The sequence below is a fragment of the Rhipicephalus microplus genome, chromosome 3, assembly GCF_043290135.1.
Source record: "Rhipicephalus microplus isolate Deutch F79 chromosome 3, USDA_Rmic, whole genome shotgun sequence".
In the NCBI taxonomy this organism is placed as follows: domain Eukaryota; kingdom Metazoa; phylum Arthropoda; class Arachnida; order Ixodida; family Ixodidae; genus Rhipicephalus; species Rhipicephalus microplus.
Genome location: NC_134702.1, coordinates 183,911,938 through 183,934,189, shown reverse-complemented (window position 1 = coordinate 183,934,189; position 22,252 = coordinate 183,911,938). Strand labels below are relative to the sequence as shown.

At 46.0% G+C, this 22,252-nt stretch overlaps 1 long non-coding RNA gene and 1 other non-coding gene across 2 annotated transcripts; both read right to left on the bottom strand.

Moving 5' to 3' along the window:
- Window positions 1–365: 365 nt before the first annotated feature.
- LOC142803445 (uncharacterized) lies at window positions 366–21,193 on the bottom strand. The gene is made up of 3 exons (XR_012894122.1): window positions 21,068–21,193; window positions 12,158–12,212; window positions 366–561 (listed from the first exon to the last, which is right to left on the bottom strand). It is a non-coding gene; the product is annotated as an uncharacterized LOC142803445 (long non-coding RNA).
- TRNAR-CCU (transfer RNA arginine (anticodon CCU)) lies at window positions 10,347–10,419 on the bottom strand. The gene has a single exon. It is a non-coding gene; the product is annotated as a tRNA-Arg (tRNA).
- Window positions 21,194–22,252: the final 1,059 nt, after the last annotated feature.

Below are 22,252 nucleotides of genomic sequence, written 5' to 3'. Positions count from 1 at the left end.
CCATTGACGCCAGGCGACGACTCTGCTCAATCTCGTGGCCAATAGCATGATGATGATGATATGTTGGATTTAACGTTTCAAAACCAACATGTTATTATAAGAGACGCTGTAGTAGAGCGCTCCGAAAATTTTGACCACCTGAAGCTGTTTAACGTGCACCCAAATCTGAGCCGATGGGCCTACTACAGCATTCCCGCCTCCATCGCGCGGCCGTAACGATGTGGTATCATATGCGCTACCATGACTCGGCCGCTTAGCCTATGGTAACTCAGTTCTGCAGGAATTGCCAATGGTGGAGCTCATGATACCCATGTCAGCAGGCCTTAGCCTCGTTTCTCCTCGAAAGTGACGTAAATGAAGACACGTTACAATGCAGCGATTTTTATTTAAAACAAAACTTTGCGAACGAATGGTGTACGTTTACTCAGCATGAGTACCTCCTATTGCACGGAACATCCATGGTCGAGAAATACTTGCGTTGAGACAGGCGCCAATGTAACTGGAGAAAAAGAACGAAAAACAGGTGCAACCACTCTTGCAATTTGGCTGGCTTGGGCGGCACTGAAACAAATGCACAAAATTAGCGAGTGGACTTGTGAACCAGAGCCATGAATTTTTTTACGCTCTCTCGCGTTCAGATGGATGCCTAGCATAGAAATATGGCATGAAGGAAACATCACCACAATTACCATCATTTATGTTCGCATCAATTCTTTCAGGCTTTCCAGTCATTGTGCATCTTTCAAGCTTGAGCTGCCAGTAAGTCACAACGTCACGCATCATGTTATCACTACTGGCCGTCTATTATTTTAGCTCCCTACACGCCTCGCTAGGGACCACCTTGTCATTGCTATAATCAAACTTGGCCACGCGCTACAACTAGGCATCATTCGTTCTTCGTCGAGTTCGTCGAGAAGTTGATAGTTAGACCTCCACATGACACCAAATTGTGATTGGCGCCCACGAAGCAACTACCGTACTCTCAATGAGCGCACGGTACCTGATTGCTATTCCCTTTTCTACATTCACGACTTCGCAGCCAACCTCGCGGCAGTGGTGATTTCCAGCGAAGTAGACATTTTAAAGGTCGAGCCAGTGGACATCCGGAAAGCTGCATTTGTGACATCATTTGGGCTTCTAGAGCACGTCCACATACCGCCTGGGTTGTCGAATGCTGCTTAGACGCTCCAGAGGTTTATCAACAAAGTAACCCGTGAACTAGCCTTCATATTTTCATACCTAGACGACCTTTTGTTAGGTACTGTTTCCCCCAAACACTGCAACCATTTGCGCCTCCAATTTCTTTTGGGTCCAGGAACACGGCCTTCTCATCAAGACAATGAATTGTGTCTTTTCTGTAGAAAACACCGAGTTCCTTGGACACAGTGTGACTAGCGAGGGTATGAGACTGTTGGACACGCGAGTTCAAGCTTAATGCAATATCTCCCGCCCAACATCTATCTCGACGCGACATGTTCATCGGTCTACGCGTTAAATAGCCGAAGCCTTTTGGCCTAAATCCAATAATGATTGCATAAGTCATCCATGAATTGCTTTCAGGTATGTAGCTATTTTCAAGACAAGACGTGAATCCTGTGGTGTTGTAACTTTTGCGCATATACGCAGTTTTGATTATTTCTTGTTTTCTATATAAGTTCTGTTTTTCGAAATAAATTTAGCTGTGAGTTTAGCGCTGTGTACTTTTCTTCTGTTAGTTACCATGGCTTCAGCGTCCGTCACTGGGAGAACTGGATCCCACGCTCTGGTTGCCCCCACGTTGTTACCACCATAGCACCGAACAGTTTGAGTGCGATCTTTTGGGCGACTGACGTGCCTGCTTGCCGTACGCCATATTCATTCTACCATGTACCAACTATCGGCAAATGGTAAATTGAACGTCTTAATCATCAATTTAAAGCCACCTTGATGGATCGTCGAGCTCGTTCGTCATGGGCTGAAGATCTTCCCCTTATGCTGCTTGGCATGGGCTCGTCTTTCATGGAAGACTTCGGCTGCGCAGCTACGGAGTTGGTACATGTTGCAACATTACTTTTATAACTGGTGAACGTTTCGCGCCTACTACTGTCACTACGCTGGGTCCGGACAAGTGCGTGCAGCATCTCCGCTTCCTCTCCGCACAGCTGCCTCCTGGTGCTAGTCAAATATACATCGTAACTAACGTTTTTATCAGCAAGTACATCACCTCAGCGAGGCAAGTGTTTCGCCTGGTTCAAGGTACCTGACCTTCCCTCAGCCTTTCTACGGCTGCCCATTCAAAGTGCTCAGCCGGTTCGAATCTGTCTTCATCGAGCTCAATGGACGTGAAGAGCAATCGACAGAGGCAAGCCCGCCTACACTGTAACAACGCCAAAGTTATGTACTTTCAACCTCATTGTTATCGCTGAAACGCAGGATTCAGCCGATGGTCTCACATCGAAAGGCTGTTTCATGGATGCTAGTGCATCACTTTCCTTCTTATAAATGGAGGGAGGCCACTAGCGGCCATGGTCGTCATCGGCCGCCTACTAATTATGGCGCACTCAGGTGCAAGCACAGGCCCACGAGCCTTGTTTCTCATGTGACGCGCCCCAAAATAAAACACACTTGTCGTCTCCTCCTGCCATCAGCCTCAACGGTTCCTTGGTTTTTCGCTCACCTTCAGATGCATTGCTTTACAGGTCGCTACCTCGGTCTCTATAATTCATTAATAGAACAGTAGTAGAGAATAGAACCTATGTATGGCATGTTCTATGACATAAAAACTGTAGCAAAGTTTTAAACCGCATGCAATGTCCCTTTAGTATGGTAAAAATGTAAACAAAAAAAGCTTATCAATATTTTTGACGAACAATAGTGAGTTCCATGACCACTAAAATTCGCAAATATACTTGCTTTTGATACGAGAGCTATAAAAGCAATCACGCATTACGCTGATAACCATGTGCTGACACATGTTATATACATGACCAAAATGCGTGGCTCAATGCCATGGCCTAAAAGAGCAGGAGCATAGGAACATCGTGGAGGCGGCATTCCTGCTATGCCAGAATGACTTCTAGCATCAAATGGTCACTAAGTCACTTTTTGAGAGCTGCTGACACTATTTCTGCATTGTGGACATATCCACCATATCCCACACATTGTGGGAATCGGTTTAATAGCAAGCAGTCAGCGCATGTCTCTTAGCTTTGTGCCAATTACTACTAGTTGGATCAACGTATTTGCACAAAGTAACCAGCAGTAGGCATGGTATGGGATTACCAGGTACGTCGACTACATTGGCGTTTCAAGCGCGGCTGATGGAGCACCTTAATACTGTCATTTAGGTTACAGAACGTAGGCCTGTGTCATCGCAAAGAAGCTTGCTTAAGAGCGCAGTGATATTCGTACTTCTAAGCAGCAGTTGCCAGTGGAATTGAGCACTGCTTGTATGCCCAGAGGTACAGCAGTGCTTATGTAAACTTTATCCCATTGTTGTGAAAATCTGGATTGTATTGACCCTTCTACATGACGTGCTTGAAACCAGTTCGAAGCTATAACGTTGATCTGTACCACAATACTTGACTACCTTGCAGTGGCGTACCAACTCATTCGTGATTGGAGAAGGCAAAAAGTCTCTTATGCCGTCTCACGCTCTCTCTCTCTCACCAGTATATTCTGTCTAACAAAGAAAACGAGCATTTAAACTTTCCTTCACTATATATATATATATATATATATATATATATATATATATATATATATATATATATATATATTGTGGGCTTTTGTAACTTACATCGTCCTCATCCCTTCATAATCACAATCACCATAATCCGCTTGTCTCTTTGCCCTCATTGCCACTCTGTGTCATCATCATCGTCATCGTCGGTGCGCTGGCTCTGCCAGTTCGTTTTGCGAGGTCTTTCCTCAAATAAACGCCGTCGCAGCCAAGACTACCAAGACTTCATACGTGGTGGAGGTGGACTTTCGGTCCTCTGACCTCCCGCAGCCCGCTATATCCCCTGGAGCTTCGTTCAGGCCGCCGCTTGCGCCCACAGTCAGGCACCATGTCCCAGCCCGAGCCTGCCGGCACTGATGTCATCAACCACGCACCGCCGCAAGCTGCCCCTCCTACTTACATACACGGACATCAGCGGGAATCCCCGCTCTTCGCTGGTCTTCGGGGAGAAGACGTAGAAGACTGGCTTGATGACTACGACCGCGTAAGTGCCGCTAATAGGTGGGACGAGGCCGTAAAACTGCGTTACGTGCCTTTTTATCTGGTCGGAGTCGCGAAGACATGGTATTTTAACCACGTCGTTGACTTACCAGACTGGGCTACCTTCCAGCAGCAGTTGCGGCACGTCTTTGGGACACCAGACATTCGATCCGCCGTCGCGAAGAGGACACTCGATACTCGTCGACAACTTCCAGGTGAATCGTATACTTCATACATCGAGGATGTCCTCGCACTCTGCCGGCGTGTCAATAAATCCATGCCGGAATCGGACAAAGTTCCCCACATATTGAAAGGCATTGGGCCTGTTGCCTTTAATGCCCTCGCTGTGCAAAACCCAGCTACCATTGCTGATGTCGTGGCGACATGCCAGCGCCTTGATGCGCTGGACTCCGTTCGCCTTCAACCAGACATCGGCGACCACCACTCCACGTCAGATGGCCATCTGCGTGACCTCATCCGGGACATTAGACGCGAAGAATTGCGGTCCATGGGCTTCACACCTCCTACACCGCGACCTACACAGCCTTCGGGAATGCCCTTACGTGACATCATCAAGGAGGAACTTACATCCCTGACTGGCTCTGCGCCCGTACAGCCACCTGCTTCTCACCCTATAGCCACGTACCCTCAATTTGCTGCCGTGCCTCCCAGCGACGCACACGCGACATTGCCACGTCCATCCTACGCGTCAGTGGCTGCCGCTACCCCGGTGAACTAGCATTCCGTGCCCCCTGACCCTTCGGCCCACCTGACCGCGCTATCTTCAGGTGCCCCGAATGCCTTCTATTCTCCACCGTGGCGCTCGTACCGCCCTGTATGCTACTACTGTGGCTATCGTGGCCACATATCTCGTTTCTGCCGAAAGCGCCAGCAAGATGAGCGTCGGAACGATGTGCGTGAACGGGATTTGTACACCGGGGCGTCTTATCAAGGTCGGCGTTATTCGTCTCCCCCGCACCGGTCTCCATCTCCTCCTGCATCGACTGCACCACGAAACAGCCGAAACACGAGACGCGCTCGCCTTCGCCCTTCCGCCGTTCCACTTCTCCACTTCGGCCCGCCTCATTCACCTCTGATATTCATTCGGAAAACTAAGTGATGCAGTTTGTGGAGGAAAACCTGCATTCGGAATTAGAACTGAAATTCCTCAATTAGGCCCGTGTAACATGGTTTCTGTGGAAGTGGAAGGAGTGCGAGTCGATGCTTTGGTGGACACAGGTGCGACATTGTCTGTGATACGTGCTGATTTGTGTGAACAATTAAGGAAAGTAATGACGCCTTACGATGGCTCCACGTTAGTTGCTGCCCAGGGGAACGTCATTCGCCCTTCCGCGCTTTGTACTGTGCGTGTGTTCATCGACGGCATCCGCCATCATGTCCAGTTTGCTGTCCTGTCCCGCTGCTCTCCCCAACTAATTTTAGGGTGGGATTTTCTAGCATCTGCTTCCGCGGCGATTTGTTGTGGAGAACGCGTCGTTCACCTCGCTGACACCGACTACATGCTTGATGACGATAACCAGAAGCCACGTCGTCTGGTCGCTGTGAAAGACATCAAACTCCCGCAACTACAAGAGAAAATTGTCAGCATTACGTCCAACGACATCTATCACGGGGATGTATTGGTCTCACCGTCACCACTTTGCGTTCGCAAAGGTATAGTTCTTCCGTCCGGTGTCGTTCGTTTTTGAAATGGCTCGGCACTTGTCACCGCTGTCAACTCTACACCGGAGAAGATCTTACTGCCACAGGGCACTACTGTGGCCCGTGTTGCTGACTTCGAGCCTGTACTCGTCACGCCACTTCAGGCCATCGCATCCAAAGAACCTTGCCTCGGTGAGCATGTTTCTTCCTCCGCCTTTACCACCACTATCAGCAGCGAATTGACATATTCACAGAGGCAGCAGCTGCTCGCATTGTTACAGAAACATGCAAATTCTTTCGATATTTGCTCGTCTAAGCTGGGCCGCACTAATACTAGAGCACATCGAATTCAAACTGTTGGGACATCTATTGTACACCAGCGACCCTACCGCGTGTCTCTAACTGAAAGAAAAATTATAGAAGAAAACGTTGCGGACATGCTTAAACGGGAAGTCATCCGCCCCTCATCTAGCCCTTGGTCATCTCCTATTGTTTTGGTCCATAAGAAGGATGGCTCTGTGCGGTTTTGCGTGGACTACCGGGCGCTCAATAAGATCACACGCAAGGACGTGTACCCTATGCCACGCATTGACGACACCCTTGATTCCCTACAAGGCGCGGAATTCTTTTCAAGCATCGACTTGCGTTCTGGGTACTGGCAGATCCCCATGCATGAAGACGATAAGGAGAAAACGGCATTCGCAACCCCCGACGAGCTATATGAATTCAACGTGATGCCTTTCGGGCTCTGCAACGCACCCGCGACTTTTGAGCGCATGATGGATACCGTGCTGCGCGGCCTGAAATGGAAAAGTTGCCTATGCTACCTGGACGACGTTATTATATTTTCGTCAACGTTTCCTGAGCACCTAGAACGATTGGATCAAGTTTTGACGTGCCTTGCGGGCGCCGGGCTTCAAATAAACACGAAGAAATGCTCTTTCGCTAGCAAATCCATCAAGGTCTTAGGACACGTAGTTAGCAAAGATGGCATCCGGCCCGACCCTGACAAGATTTCTGCAGTACTTCACTTTCCGCGCCCCGAAAAACCAAAGGAGCTTCGCAGTTTCCTTGGCCTCGCCTCCTATTTTCGCCGGTTTATCCAGAACTTCGCTTCTATTGCTGCTCCATTACACCAACTACGTGCTTCCAACGTACCCTTCCTGTGGTCTCAAGAATGTCAAACGGCATTCGACCTGTTGAAGCGGGCACTCACGTCTGAACTTCTGCTCTGCCACTTTGACGAAGCCGCACCAACTATCCTCCATACTGACGTTAGCGGCCTTGGTATAGGAACCGTTCTTCTACAACGCGACAAGTCTTCCCTAGAGAAAGTTGTTGCATATGCCAGTCGCGTACTCACCGCTGCTGAAAAGAACTACACTATAACTGAGCAAGAGTGTTTGGCTGTGGTTTGGTCGGTCCAGAAGTTCCGTCCCTATCTCCACGGCCGTCACTTCACAATCGTTACGGACCACCATGCCTTATGCTGGCTTTCTACACTGAAGAACTTGTCCGGACGCTTGGGTCGGTGGATACTACGCTTACAGGAGTACGACTTTGACATAACCTACAAGTCAGGCAGAAAACATAAAGACGCCGATGCTTTATCTCGTTGCTACCCATATGAGCGTCGGTGAGAACTCAACCGCCACATCTACCAAAGTTCATACGTTCGCATCAATAACGCAACCCTTTTCGGACGACGAGCCAACATTTATCTCCCGCCAGCGGTCCGATTCATACTGCAGACGCATGATGCACCACTTTCGGGAGTTTCTCATCCACCATACGCGCGATTTTGTCGTCAACTTCTGCACTTTAAGCTTTACATTGGGGTTCTCTACCACCACGTCTACCACCCTGACAGTCAGTGCTGGGTTCCTGCACTGCCACGCTCTCTTCGACTTCAGGTACTCGAAGCCTTCCACGATGACTTGACTGCTGGTCACCTTGGTCTAAAAAAACTCTTGACCTCATTCGATGTCGTTATTACTGGCCTGGCCTTTCTTCTAGTGTAGCTCGGTACGTCGGTTCGTGCTACCCATGCCAGCGTCGTAAACTCCCCACGTCGGCACCTGCTGGACCTCTACAGCCACTTCCGTGCCCTTCAATGCCGTTCGAGGTTGTAGGTGTTGACCTTTACGGGCCTCTCCCCGTCACATCTGCTGGCAAACGATGGATAGTGACTGCCTTGGACCACCTGACACGCTACGCTGAGACTTCCTCTGTTATTACAGGCTCAGCTGTGGAAGTTGCAGACTTTATTCTTCACGCAATAATACTGCGTCATGGGGCTCCTCGTGTACTGCTTAGTGACAGCGGCAAAGTGTTCCTGTCACAAGTTGTAAATGAAGTACTGCGCGCTTCTGGAACTACTCACAAGACAGCTTCAAGCTACCACCCTCAGACAAATGGTCTCACAGAAAGATTTCACCGAACCCTTGCAGACATGATAGCCGTTTACGTGCAACCCGACCACAAAAACTGGGATACTCTTTTACCATTCCTGACATTCGCTTACAACACCGCCGTTCAGCGAACAACTTGCTACTCACCGTTTTACCTCGTGTACGGACGCACCCCGACTACCTTTCTCGACGTCTCCTTCTTTGGCAACCATGGGAATTCATGTCAGTCTTCTAGCGAAGAATACATTTCCCGCCTGACCCAGTCTCGCCATCAGGCTCGCATCAATACTGAAGCGAGACAGCACGAGCGCAAAATCATCTATGACGATTCCCACCGCGTTGTGTCTTTCCAACCTGGTGACGAGGTGCTGCTTCTGACACCTATTCGCACTCCTGGTCTCTGTGACAAATTCCAACCACGCTTCATCGGCCCATACATTGTTTTAGAACAGACTTCGCCGGTTAATAATTGTGTGACACCACTCGTCGCCCCAACAGACCGCCGCTACCGCAGCACAGAGATTGTCCACGTTTGTCGCATGAAACCTTTCACGCGACGTTCCCCGTCACTTTGACTTACGGCGGCCAGGGTGTCCGCTTCCAAGTGGGGGGAATTAGTGTGGGCTTTTGTAACTTACATCGTCCTCATCCCTTCATAATCACAATCACCATCATCCGCTTGTCTCTTTGCCCTCATTGCCACTCTGTGTCATCATCATCGTCATCGTCGGTGCGCTGGCTCTGCCAGTTCGTTTTGCGAGGTCTTTCCTCAAATAAACGCCGTCGCAGCCAAGACTACCAAGACTTCATAACATATATATATATATATATATATATATATATATATATATATATATATATATATATATATATATATATATATAAGAAAAAAGTGTATACCTAAGGGCTCGTTTTTCCGTGTTTTGACACAATAATTATGCCACCTAACAGACAGTAATGCCAAGGATTGTATAGGGGAAGGTATTGGAACAAATGGATTGTAAATAAGAACAAAGATTGATTGATTTGTGGGGTTTAACGTCCCAAAACCACCATTTGATTATGAGAGACGCCGTAGTGGAGGGCTCCGGAAATTTTGACCACCTGGGGTTCTTTAACGTGCACCCAAATATTAAGAACAAAGAAAAGTGGGTGAAAAATTAACCGGCCGTGAGCAGGAGTTAAACCTACGACCTTAGAATAACGCGTTCGATGCTCTAACCACTGAGCTATCATAGCGGCCTTTCCTTCAACAACTTTTTCGGGGTCGATACGTGAATTTTAGAAGTAGGAGTATCAGTCAGCGCCATCTGTAAAACAAGCGGCAAGTGCGAAACACACTTTTATGCGCATGTGTGGCCTCACGTAGCAAATGAACTTATTACGAGCGGGAAGCTAACCGATAGTGCCTCGTATACAACCTAATGACACCAAGTCTGCCAGTACGAGACCCTCGTTAATGAATAAGGGAAAAGTTGTGTACCTAAGGGCTCTTTTTCCGTGTTTTGATACAATAATAAAGAGATCTAACAGACAGTAATGCCGAGGAATGTATAGGGGAAGTTATTAGAACAAATGGAATGTAAATAAAAGAAAAAAATGGGCGAAAAGATAACCAGCCGTGAGCAGGAATTAAACCTACGACCTTGAAATAACGCGTTCGATGCTCTTACCACTGAGCTATCATAGCGGCCTTTCCTCCATCAACTTTTTTGGGGTTGCTATGTGAATTTTAGAAGTAGGAGTATCAGTCAGCACCATCTATAAGACAAGCCGCGAGTGCGAAACACACTTTTATGCGCATGTGTGGCCTCATGTAGCTAATGAACTTATTACGAGCGGGAAGCTAACCAATAGTGCCTCGTATACAACCTAATGACACCAAGTCTGCCAGTACGAGACCGTCGTTAATGAATAAGGAAAAAAATTGTGTACCTAAGGGCTCATTTTTCCGTGTTTTGATACAATATTAAAGAGATCTAACAGACAGTGATGCCAAGGATTTTATAGGGGAAGTTATTAGAACAAATGAAATGTAAATAAAAGCAAGACAAGTGGGCAAAAAAGTAACCAGCCGTGAGCAGGAATTGAACCTACGACCTTCGAATAAGGTGTTCGATGCTCTAACCACTGAGCTATCACAGCGGCCTTTCCTCCATCCACTTTTATAGATGGCGCTGACTGACACTCCTACTTCTAAAATTCACATATAAATCCAACAACAAAGGATGGAGGAAAGGCCGCTGTGGTATCTGAGTGGTTAGAGCATCGAACGTGTTATTCGAAGGTCATAGGTTCGATTCCTGCTCACGGCTGGATATTTTTCCACCCACTTTTCTTTCTTTCTATTTACATTGCATTTGTTCTAATAACTTCCCCTATACATTCCTTGGCAGTACTGTCTGTTAGATCTCATTATATATATATATATATATATATATACATGCTGAAAAGACTCTCTCCAAATCTCCCTTCTTAACAACAGTTCCTTTCGCAGCATAGGCATGAAATTCATTATTGAACGTCACTATATATTTACCCGATGGCTTCGTTGAATTGAAACTTGGTCCCAGTTGTTGGTTTCCCAGCGGGTAGTGCAGGAACTAAGTCACCCTTACTTTTCTCAGTGGGGTAATACGTGCATGTTGCCGTGTAGATTGCCTCGTATCCACTCCTGAAGACCATATCAAGACGTGAATTTTATTCTTCGACTTCTAGCTCATCAACAACACCGACGAGCGTCACCATGGTTGTCTAGCGGCTAAGGTACTCTGCTGCTGACGCGCTGGTTGCAGTGTCGGCTTCCGGCGGTGGCAGCTGTACTTTCGATGGAGGTGAAAATGCTGTAGGCCCGTGTTCTCAGATTAGGGTGCACGTTAAAGAAAACCAGGAGGGAGAAATTTTCGGAGTCCTCCACTACGGCGCCTCTCAGTATCATAAAGTTGTTACGGGGCATTGAACCCCACTTATAAAGAACACCAACGGTGCCGGTACTGAGTTTTGTACGACACAGGCTCGATAAAGCTATCGTGCTAAGGGTTCCTAAGCCCACTCTCACTATCGTCAGTATAGACTGTGAATTGCCTGCTTTTACTCGGTTATCATAAACCGTGGTACGTAGCTAGCGGCCAGACGTCACCATGGAAAGCGTTTTAATAAGCATGTGCTAGGCAACACCCGTTATTCTTGTTATGAGCTGTAAACGTGTTCGTCATGTATACTCAAGTACTGCTCCATCATTCACTGTACATACAAAGTAGAGGAAACGACTCTGTGAGCACCGAGAGCACGTGAAAACGGTGATAACGAGATAGAATAATTGAATGGTCGAAGTCTTTTTTTTTGCTTAGAAGGGCTTCGCATTTGAAGCAAAACTACCACCGTTCCAACAGTCCTGTCAAGGAATAGTCCAGCAGTGTAAACTGTACTTGGGACGAAGAAACACAGGTAGAGAGCCCGGCTGTAGACTAACAACTGATTTGTTGAAATCACAAAGACTTTCTTCGTACAACAGTGAGCATCTGCAAAGAATCACAACCACGTGGGGATGGTACACTACCCTACCAAAAGCACGTGAAATCCGCGAACGTTGTGGATATGTAGGCACGTCCCAGATAAGCGCGTAATCGCAACATCTGTACATGTCATCAAGAAAAAGCGCCATTATATTTTGTATACTGGTGCCTTGGCGGGGGAGTGTACTATAATTACGTGTTCGTTAGTGCTATTGCGCACACGTAAATTTACTACCAATTAGTGCCTCAAAACCAGTTCCCCGAGCAGTAAGTATCCTTTGTTGCAAAATTACGACCAGCAGCAAAATTAAATTCTGCTACAACTGCCCTTGAATAAACGTAGTGTGATGAGAGACTTGTAAACTTACAAATTTAAGGCAAGTTTTGTGTTGCCATATCGACCTTAGTCCAGAACTTGTGTGCCTGTGAAAAAAGTAGTAAACATTAGTGAAGATGTCACGACATTTAGTAGTTCAACGTCATTCAACGCTTCCTTTTCGTTTGCATTTATCAATTATACACATACGCTTTCACAGCTGGACTTAACCTATTGATGACCTAAAAAATTCTTTGTCGCCCTAATCGCCCGAAGAGGTGCTGCTGGAAAAAACGTGATTGTGCTTATTTTCCAAAAATAGGTAGTAGTGGACGCCCAGAAGCACACACCCAGGTACGCCTGTAGGTTGACACTCACTTAACTTTTTGCGTGAGTGTCTCACTACTGCCAACATAGGCGTATCTCCTGAGTTTGCAAGGGGATGCTGCCCCCCCTCCACTGACAAAAACGAGAAATGCTGAGACCCCTCCCCCTATTCCGGCAGTGGTCGTTGTCAGCTGTCCACTGAGAAACTTACTGGGGTAAAATTTTGGATCAGCCCATCAGCCACGTAACTATACTATAGAGCTTTTCAACATACATTTTCTAGACTTCTGATGGGAGGGGAGAGGGGCGACGAGGTTTTTGCCATGTGTCGAAACTACGCACTGTAGACTTTCGGATTTCCTGGCCGCTTTCGCGTCGTTTACTCAAACTTTGTAGAGGCGTTTACTACTCAGCAGGGGCTCTAGAGCTTTATACCACTCTGTCAGTCAATTATTGTGGTTCGCCTGAGCATGTATTTATATACAAGTGAAGCAGGTGCAGGTTGGAACCAAATAGAAAACGCCATATAAACCGATAGCGCACTCTTCTTGGCTAAAAAGTTATCTTTCTTGGAAAACGAATTGAATCGCCACTGTTCTACATCACAGCCGCAATGAGTCAACGAGGCAGTAGAAGTGTTTTTAAAGGAGGTCAAATTATGAGAGCAAAAAATACTTGGCAGTTTAGACACCCATTTACCAGTTTCATCTTATGTATAACTTGGTAATTTGCAGTAAACTGGCGTGGCTCGCAATGATGTGATGAGCAGCTGTCTAGAGCACAGAGGGAAGCCCGTCTTGGAGGTTTTTCCTGCAAATTTATCGACCTGAGCAGGGAGAAGGTTACGTCCACAGTTATCTGGACTAAATAGACTGCTCATCTGCGCAGCTTCTTATCCCTTTCTATGAATATTGATTTTATCCTGCCGGAAAGCAGTTTCTAGAGAACAGTACATGTGCTTAACGGCTCGATATCGTTATACTACAACTACAATTATGTATTAACTGCGCCAGATTCCGTGTAGCCAACTACTACAAAAGCCACCGCTAATCTTATCGACGGGAATCCTTTAAAATTACGCTCAGGGGACACTGTGCGGCGATGCCGAGGAAACCTCACCATAGTAAAGCACTCTTTATAGTGCACAAGCAATTTTAACGCAACGAGTTTTCACAAATTTGCGACGTCGCGTATAACGCAGGTGATTTAAAGTGATACGAACTTTTTTACCATTTGAGAAAAATTATTTTAGTGGTATAGTGCACAAAAAATTTTAACACAGTAGAAAGTAACGTGGACACAGCGCAAACCACCAACTCAAACTTTATTAAAAGAAAAATATATGCGTAGTTCAATAAGCACGCGTTGAAAAGCGATGATTTAACAAAAATGAGCTCATTGGCATCTTTTGAGAAGTTCAAACCTGAGGCAATCGCTAACAGGACCCAAAGTTTTGCGAAACAGAATCCCCTGCTTTTTGCATTAGATACGTTTATTTCTTCACTTTCATGCACTACCCTATCGTCAACCTACATTGCAATACCGTGTCAGCAGATAGAGGTGCGCAGCCGGATTCTCTGCCGCAAACTGATAGCTTACAACTCGGCTGTCTTTTAGCGAAGCTAGAGTGTATTTGAACAGGGGAATGCTCAGAATGGTCGCAGCATGAACGTACTGACGTTGAAGCAGAAACAGGGTAAAAAGCCACTCGGGGCGCCGTGATCGGTAGTCTGTAGGGTGTTGTCGTTTTAAGAGTTCAGCGTAGTTTCATAAAAGTGGTGCAAAGGTAGAGTGTGCCTTTCCTACTCGAAAGGCCCTGGCTTGAATCGCAGCTGTAGATGTTCAGTTTCAATTTGCTGGTGCAACTTCTTTAGCTGTTTTCATTTTTCTTTATTTCTCAAAACTACCAGTATTGGGGGCGTGTTCCTACAATAACTAACTTGAAACGTGAAAATCGAAAAAAAAATTTCATTGAGCGTAATTATTTGCAGCGTGGCAACATGGGATTCGAAGAAAACGTTAAGTATGACTCCGAAACTTCTCGCATTCGCAAGATCTTGGAGCCGTACTTTACGGTTGCCTTTCGTTCAACGTTCTTTTATACTAAGAAACGCAGACAAAAACTTGTATTGAAACAGCAAAAAGGACGAAAAGAGCGAAACAAAGAGTGAAAGGGGAAAACTATGAAATAAAATACAAATACTATAAAAGTTAAGAAGATAAAGATAGAGGAAGAAATAAATAAAGAAAAGAGCAGCAACAAAAAAAGTAGAAGACGAAAGAAATGAAGAAGGCTTCCCAAATCCGCCATTTCTCCAGGCTTGGCACCAATACGTGCGAAGCTGCATTTTTGCATAAAAACACTGCAAGAGCTTGTTTTTGTTATTTACGACTTTATTTACAACGTGAACGGTGTTCAGCTGCCCTGTGTTCCGAGCCCAAGCTTCCTCTGATCCAATACGTGGTCACATGCCAACAACGTTATAACGTGTTCCGTACCAACAATCGGTGTCTGTATGAACAACGTGATGGCGGGTGGTGACCGCGGCTTCGTAAAGGCCGCACCGACTTCGGCTGTCAGCGAAAGTCATTTTTCTGTCATTATATCCGTACATTTGTAGCACTTCACTCTCGGTGCGCTCCAAGAAACGTCTGAATACACCGAGCTTCGTCCAAACTTCAACGAATACATGAGAGTTCTGTCACAGTTCAACAATATATGCGTTGGCCAGCCAAGGGAACACGGCCGTTTGATTCAAATATTCGAACTAACGGGCATGGAATGAAGAAGTCTTTACTGTATAAGCAAACCCTTACAGTAAAATATTAACACACGGCTTATTCTTGAGACTTCGCCGAACTATTTTGTTGGTCAACTACATCATTCGTTTAATAAAGTTATTATTTAGAGTGATGAAGTAGTAAGACGCTCTGCATAGTCATCCTATTCACAATGCTGAACTCAAATGCTAGTTTGCAGATGGAATAATGTGTCCGAAAAAAGCTTAAGTGCGGCAGGCCCCGAGGAAGCATTTTTGATACTTTTCTCTTTAGAATTTTAATTGGTAAGATTGAGCAATCATAACAACGCTAAGCTTACAATTCATGTAGATGCTACCAACGTAATTTTCGTGGGAAAACTAAATACAAACTTGACAACAAATGCTAATGCGACCAATGTTGGTATACTTGGTGTGCATGAAAACCACCTAAAGTAGCATGCCGAAACATAGACCGTGTTTTTTCGTAATAAAATCACTTGTAAATTGCGAATTACATCACCTATGGTAAACACACTTGCAGGGGAGACTCCAGCGGCTTTGTAAGGCCGGGTATGACTTATGACGCGAAGCGTCATCGTCTTGGAACAAGGAGTGTACGAGCGTAGGCTTTACAGTTGCAAATTCTGGGCCAATTGTGTTTAGGCTAACTGAATAGATCCTGAGCTCCGTTATACTTTTAGGGGAAATTTGTAGGGCCGGGGTAGAGTTACGCCACGGAGCGTCATGGTTTACGGACTAGGACTTGCCCCATATACAAATCAGAGGATTGAATGCCTCCCTTTCCCTACCTATTCCGCGGCTGGACACTTTCACATTGCCTGAACGCTAGCGAGGATACAGGAAAAGCATTACTGGCCTCGCCTCACTGCCGATGTCATACACTAAAAATCTGCCTCGACTGTTAGCGACGAAACACACCGCTAACTAGGCCAGTTGGACTTAAGCAGCCCATCGAGCAACCTGGCCGGTGGTTTCAGCAAATGGGCATTGGCCTGCTAGGACCATTGCCGACGTCGAATTCCGGAAGAAATGTATTGTTGTAGCTACTGTCTATCTCACCCGCTACGTCGAGACGGAGGCGCTGCCAAAAGACAGTGCCACCGAGGTAGCAAATTTATTTGTCGAGAACATCGTACTGCGTCATGGTGCCCCAGAAGTCTTCACAACCGACAGAGGTGCGGTTTCTACTGCGGAATACACTCAGGTGATCTTGGCACGCATCCATACAAGCACCGCCAGATGACAGCGAACCACCCACAGGCGAACGGCTTCACTGAGCGGCTAAACAGGACAATCGGCGACATGTTGGCCATGTAAGTCAACGTTGAACACAAGACCTGGGACACCATCCTTCCGCACGTGACCTTCGTATACAACACGACGGGGCAGGAGACGACTGAGTTGCCACCATACACGTTGTTTTACGGAAAGAACCAGTCCAGGACGCCCGACGCGACACTGCACAACGTCGCTGTCGAAAAAAACCTCGACGTGACTGTCTACCTTCAGCGCGCCGAAGAAGCACGACAACTCGCCCGCCTGCGCATCAAGAACCAATAGAAATTTGACAGCCGCGATTACACTATTCGGCGAGACTTCGCGGAATAGCATCCCGGTAATCTTGTTTGGGTGTGGCCACCGATTTGCCAACGTGGACGCCGTTGAAAACTTTTTCGACGATACTTCGGATTGAACAAGGTAGCTCGATGTCTCGGCCTACTCATCTACTAAATTGTCCCCGACGTCATCACAAACTGTCGACGACGCCGTGAACAGTCTGAAGTCGTTCATTTCGTGTGCTTCAAGCCATTTTATGTGCGTTAGCGAACCTGAGGAATGTAATATTTGTCGCTTATTTTTGTTTTGTTGCTTGTACCTATTTATTATTGCACTTTCTTTATTGTTATTTTCAATGTGCGTGTATTTTTGCCCACGTTCTGTTTTAGGCATTGCGACGCTTTTTTATTACGGGGGCAACGCCATACACGTTTCTCATTTTCAATTTGTTATTTCGTTTTATTCCACAAAGCCTGGGCCAGGAATGCTCAGCGCAAAATGCGCATCATTGTTCGAGAACATTTGAGATAGTTTTAGATCATACTGTTAATATTGCCCACTGGACACGAACGCTCGTGATTATTCCAGAGCGTGTGCGAAGACCAGTGATAAGGCTGGAATATGCGACGACATTGCTTGATTGATTGATATGTGGGGTTTAACGTCCGAAAACCACCATATGATTATGAGAGACACCGTATTGGAGGGCTCCGGAATCGACCATCTGGTGTTCCTTAACGTGCACCCAAATCTGAGCACAAGGGCCTACAACATTTCCGCCTCCATCGGAAATACAGCCGCCGTAGCCGATATTTGATCCCGCGACCTGCGGGTCAGCAGCCGAGTAGCTTAGCCACTAGACCACCGCGGCGGGGCGAGTACGCGACGACACATGTATAATTATAAGTGCCGCCGCGCTTCGCGACTTGTCAGTTTAATATATCGCCGGCCTACACTCTGTTCGCCACTATCAGTGCCCGTGTGTTGCTGTAGTCCGACCTTCAGTTTCCTGACCACAAGTTCGGCCGAATAAACCATTTTTTTTTTGAAAATGGAGTGTGGTCTCTTCGTTCACGTCCGACGCTGTGACAATCCTAAACACTGCGGTCTTTAGGAGTTCGTATCTGTGCATTTTCTAGATAAAAACATACAATACCTAATACCTACGGTTTGATGTTGCGCCTCAAGTATGGGTAATATTTGTTTTTTTTTTGCATTGAGTATGTCAACAGGTATTAATGCAGTATACAGGTCAACATGGGAAGGCGTTCAACAGGGGCACAAGGTTTCGCCAGAATTGTCCGTCATTACTAGCAGCAGAAGCACACAAAGAAACAAACAGACAGACTAAAACTTCTGCGTTTAAGTATCCCATCAAGACCGTCGTCTTTAAAGCAGTAGTGAGGCATGGACGGGACCGAACGAGAAATCACAGCATATCCAATGAGTGCATGATGATTAGCGGGGTGAAGCATTCGTTAAACTGTCCGTTCGTATTCGCTTCCTTCCGTCGGTCTGTGTGACCGTCAGTTCGTGCATCCGTTCGTTTGTGCATCTGTCCATTCGTCCATTCATCTAGTGAGGCCTCCAAGTACCGCCATCTCGAATCTTTTCATCATATATTCATCATATAGAAGCACCGCCACCCAGCGGACATTCCAAGGACTAAACGAGGGGTGACAAGGGAGGACTAGAGGAGTGGCACACGCGCACTCTTTTACGACCTGCGCTTCGTGTCTCTTTCCCACCTTTCACATCCGCTAGTTCATGGCACTGCGGCCAAACCCTCGCTATATCTTGCTAAAACCAGGAAGGTTACGCCATGCCCCGCCGCGTTGGTCTAGTGGATGTTGTAGGCTGGTGTGCTAAGATTTGGGTGCAAGTTAAAGAACCCCAGGTGGATTAAATTTCCGGAGCCCTCCACTACGGCGTCTCTCATGATCATATGGTGGTTTTGGGACGTTAAACCTTATATATCAATCTATCATTGAAGAAGGTTACGCCCATCGAATTTATTAAGGCAACCCTTTCTGGTCAAAGAGTGCTCAAAGTGCATCTTTTCGCTTACTTGACTTTTTTAGTAAGCATAACGTTGAATGAATGAATGAATAAGCTCTATTTCAAGTCCAGCACTTATCACCAAGCGAAATGGGGGGAAGAGGGGATTAACCCCTGTCCATTTCCATACTCCGTCGATAATGATGACGGTGCCTCAGGTGACCGCTCGAAGTCCTTGGACCCGGGCGGCATCTTCAGCTTGCTGAACGGCCCAAAGCTAGTCGGCCAGATCGTCGCTGGTGAGTACCGCCTCCCAGCGGAAGCGCTGCTGGCGCTGCCGATCGGTACCAGTGACCACAGCCGCGAGAGCATCCAATTCAAGGCAATTTTTATTGGATATGAAGTCAGCTATATTCGCATCTGTAAACAATTTCATCAGAAACAACTAACTTTTCGTGTATGATTAACGTGCGCGGGTTTCCTCCTCAATTAAAAAGAGTACGCTCGTGCCTCTCCACTAGCCCGGCCGTGGGGCTGGCGACCTACTGCTACTACTTTACATATGTCGTAGTGTGGTGCACGCCTCTCGCCTGGCACGAGTGCGTGTACTGTGACCAGACTAGTGAGTGGATGCGTGTTTCTGTGGGTCATTGGCGCAGAATGTCAGCAAACTTGGGGCAGGCAAAGCCCTTGATACAGGCCACTGCGAGGAACTCAGCTCCTCCTGTTCAATAGACGGTGCCTGGCTAGTAAATAGACTCAATGGGATGCTCTTAAGGTGCTAATATTCTCATAAGAAGGTGTCCTTGCCTGATCAGTCAGCGTCATCTCAATATCTTTCCAAAAACTACAAACCGAATACGCGTTCACTTTGTTATTGAGATAAGTTAAAACTCGTGCAATCTGGAAGACGATTCTTTATCTGTGCTACATCGCAGCAGAAGTCAAGCAAAGCATCTGTGGAGCTGCTTCGACCGCTTTGAGATCAAACAAAGAAATCATGGCGATCGGGAGACTCAGCGATCGCTTGGCGCGTGAACCCTACAGAAACGCGATTTACAGCATCAACACGCACGATTATCACGATTATCAAAGCAAATGAAGTGGTCAGATAGTAAATGAGTGTAAATACTGAAAACTAGTATTACGATGATAAAAAGCTCAGGGCACATATGAAATATAAACACTCAAATATTGAAACTTCATTAGTGATACCTATACGTAAAACTGACCGCACACTGGTAAACGTCGCATAAGTACATGAGAAAAATCTACGACAGTTGGATATCAACTTCAAGACAACTTAAATGAACGCGTAGGGCACCCTATGACTCTTTCTCGGTGTTTGTGAACTATCTCTCGTTGTAGCTCTTCGTATAAGCGCTGCTAACGTGAAACTTAAGCTCAATTTAGAGCAGAAACAACACTGCGGTTCGTCATGCTCAATGACTGTATGACGCGAAGTAGGGCAGCCAGTTGACTAGGCCGATGAAGAAGTAGGGGCATCCATCGGAATTTGTAGCATTCTGCAAATGCTGTGTCCATTGGCTTTCCACTGCTTCTATTTCTATGACGTGCACGTCTACGGTTGAAGGCACGGAGCGCTGATTCCTTCTTCATAAAAATGAAGCACACACTCATAGACGAATGTCAATTCCTACATTGAACACTAAACCATCTTTTAGGCGTCAGTGCAGCAGAAGTGCCAGGTGCGTAACGTCCCACGTACAGCCTACGTTTTTAGCATGGGTCGTATACACCTTTTAGCTATTTCAACATAAAACAATGCACAGTATCTGCCACCAGGCTGAGTGCACTATGTAACATTTATTACAAGGATGAGTTGGGTCTGCTTCAGTTTTTCTGTTTTGTTATACTATAACGCTCTTACAGTAATTACCAACCGTACACACAACAACGTTAAAAATATGACTTATTTCTCAAGGCGAATCGATTGGCATTGCTCAGTTGCTGGGCGCCCCTATATCCAGCCTGCCCCCCTCCCCCGAGGTTCCGATAAAGCGGGGCGTTTTCCCGAGAATAAATAATGCGAATTCGAGTTTTCCAAAGCCTCCAATAAGTACCCCATCTCCCCCCCCCCCTGAAAAAAATTCTGACTATGGGCCTGTGTGCTTTATATTGCAATGATTCATTTTCTACGAAAAAAAACGCACAATATAACGCAACACATGTGATTAGGCACAGTTTTGCCAAAGTGTATGCGATATTGTAAAGCATTTTCCAAATAGCTTTTGAAAATTCATGTACGTTTTACAAACACACTGACGAATACTCACAATACGCTTGCTAACAAGCATATGACAAGAATAAACTGCAGCGTCTTCATTGCTTGACTTGAGAAGAATATGGAATTACAAAACATGCAGGTGGTTTTTGTAGCAGCAGGTGATGGCTTGATCTCAGGACGTCAATCGTAACCAGAAGTTTCGTGAACTTCTTTCACTTTTCCAAACACTGGGTTGCTCTTTTTTTCCTGTATCCGAAAGTTGACACGTTCGAAAAAATTAAGGTTCTAACAAATTTCCAAGTGCTTTCGCTTGCTTGGTAAACATGATCCGTAATCTTGGAATGATATATTTTCACTCGACAAGTTCGTACAGTTTTTTGCTATAAGTACGATAAAGTTAAGTAGTTTTCACAAAAGGCATATGTATCCTATTGTTAAATGTTGAAGCCACTTCAGAGTTTGTCACATACGTTTCACAAACACCTTATATTCACAGTGTAACAAAGAAAGTCCGATGAGAGTGAAATTGAAGTAAACTTGAAGGAAAGTTTCAGACTGTTTTCGTCTTTTACGGTGTATGAAGAATAGGAAAAAGATGAAAAGAGGAGCATGCGTAAGACGTACTCTTCACACACGTTCTTCACAGAGAAGGAGCACCTTGTCAAATGAAAGGCAAGGCAACACACTGCTGCCCTAGCTTAATAAGTAAGTAGTGTTGCAACTGTCTTGAAGTTAGTCTGCGAAATAAAGGTTGGTGGTGGCATATAACTGCTGATTCTCTACGTTTGACACGTTCCTGTTGTCCATTCGTGCTAACCTGTGATTGATAGGCAAACGCGTTGAACGTGAGCTTTCCTACGTGGTAATGAGGAGTGTGACTATTTAAGCTTTTTTTTAATTTTCTGCAGACAGTACAACGATCATTTGGGCTGGTTGGTTCATCTCAAGGCTTTGTCATAACGCCGCCGTTTCAGCAATGATGACGACAAAGACAGACAAAAAGAAGTTAACGCTCTAAACGCAACGTTGAACTGCGTTGTTACATCCTTTGTTCACGCGTACGAAGTGATGACGCTAACTCCAGCGATAATATAAAGGAAGTATATAAAGAACACCGAGCACGTATATCCTTTACTTTATTCAATGCAAAAGCTTCCCGTTTATAAGAGGCTGTGTTTATCTATCCAAGAACAGCGGTCGAGTCAGACCACAAAAGCTTTACGTAATAGGTGGA